Below are 1641 nucleotides of genomic sequence, written 5' to 3'. Positions count from 1 at the left end.
CAGCCAGCTCCGGCAACCCGTAGCTGCGGGGAGAGGCAGGGGTTGGGGACATCCCTGGGGAGTCCCCTCTGTCCCCCGGGGGTGCCCCGCTCACCTCTCCCAGCCCTGCGAGCAGCTCCTCTCCAACACCTCCATGTAGTCGGACTCGCTCAGCGCCTTCCTGCCCACCTTCCCCTCTGCCCTGCGCAGCTGCTCCTCAATCTGGGGTGAAAAAGGGCAGAAACCTGCCGGTGAAGGGTGGCAGCTCCCCTGTGCCCCTGCTCCTGAGCAGGGACGGGACCCACATCCCCTTCCTCGTGGCCCCGGCAGCTGAAGCACTTTTGCACGGGGTTTGAGGGTCCAAGGGGCTCGCTGGCCCCAAAGGGCATTTTTTAGGGTGCTCTGGGGGAGCCAGGAGCATCTCCCCAAGCCAGAGCATCCCCAGGAGGGCTCTCCACCCTGGTTTTGGGGTGCCATCTCCCCGTTCCCCACCTGGAAGGCGATAGCTTGGCAGGCATCACAGCGCAGGGCTTCGGGCATGTGGGGCGAGAGCTGCTCCTCGGGGCTGAGCCGGGGCGCGGGGATGGAGCGGGACGGGGCGGGGGGATCCCCGCACATCTCCTCGGCCCCCGTCCCCGCCAGCAGGCCCAGGATCAGCCACAGCACCAGCACCGGCCGCATCCTGCCCCAAAAGTGCTGGGGCGGTGGCGGGGAGGGTATCTACAAACCCCCGGGGCGGGCGATGGTGCGTGGTCCATGCACCTGCATCCGGCTGACGCGGCCTCATCCATCCCCGGGGCGCCGGGGCGGGGCCTGGGGGGGTGTCTGTGGGGGGTGGCCCTGACTGACTGTCCCCTCCCCAGGAGGTTTTTGGTGTCATTCAGTCCTGAGCGCTCCCCATCCACCCAAACCCTCCCTGGGGTGCTGTGGACCCTCCTGAGCTGGGGCTGGGACTCAGAGCTGGGGGGGCTTAGGGCTCAGGACTGGGGTTCAGGGCTGGGTTTGGGGTTCAGGGCTGGGGTTCAGGGCTTAGGGTTGGGATTTGGGGTTCAGGGCTGGGATTTGGGGTTCAAGGCTAGTATTTGTGGCTCAGGGCTGGGGTTTGGGGGCTTAGGGTTGGGATTTGGGGTTCAGGGCTGGGGTTCAGGGATCACTGCTGATTGCAGATTCCCCTCCTGCTCCTGGGGACCAGGGATTCATCCAGCAGGTGCTGCAGGACAGACAGACAGACTGCAGGGTCCGAGTACCTCAGCTGCCTTGGTGGGGCTGCAGGAGCCCCTTGCACTCACCTGGACAGACCACACGACCATGGGGGAGGGAGGAAAGATGCAGGATTTAATGCTGCCTCAGCATTTTTATTACCATTCCCGGCAGTCCGTGCTGCAGCCGTGGCTGGGGGGCTGGTGGATGCCGGGCTGTTGTCCCCCTGTGCAAACCAGCCCGGTCACCCTCCGGGACAGGGCCAGCAGTTCTGCAGAAAGGGGGGGCTGTGCATCTGGTCCCTTTGCCGGCCGGGGCCCATGACCTGAAGCCCCCCTGGGGTGCTGCCAGGTGCTCACATTGGAAAAAATAATCCTTTTTCTCCCCATTTCCATGAAGAGGGTCCAGCTGGTGCCCGTTACCCCTCGGTGCTTCAGCAGCTCAGCTGTGGGCGGGCGGGGG

General features: G+C 65.5%; 1 protein-coding gene across 1 annotated transcript in view; it reads right to left on the bottom strand.

Moving 5' to 3' along the window:
- SLC23A1 (solute carrier family 23 (ascorbic acid transporter), member 1) overlaps window positions 1-1641 on the bottom strand; it is an 11054-nt gene that overhangs the window by 4624 nt on the left and 4789 nt on the right. The gene's annotated exons all lie outside the window — the stretch shown is intronic.

The sequence above is a fragment of the Chaetura pelagica genome, unplaced genomic scaffold (genome assembly GCF_000747805.2).
Source record: "Chaetura pelagica isolate M959 unplaced genomic scaffold, ChaPel_1.0 scaffold296, whole genome shotgun sequence".
Taxonomy (NCBI): domain Eukaryota; kingdom Metazoa; phylum Chordata; class Aves; order Apodiformes; family Apodidae; genus Chaetura; species Chaetura pelagica.
Note: the sequence above shows the minus strand (reverse complement) of the source record. Positions and strands in the feature narration are given on the sequence as shown.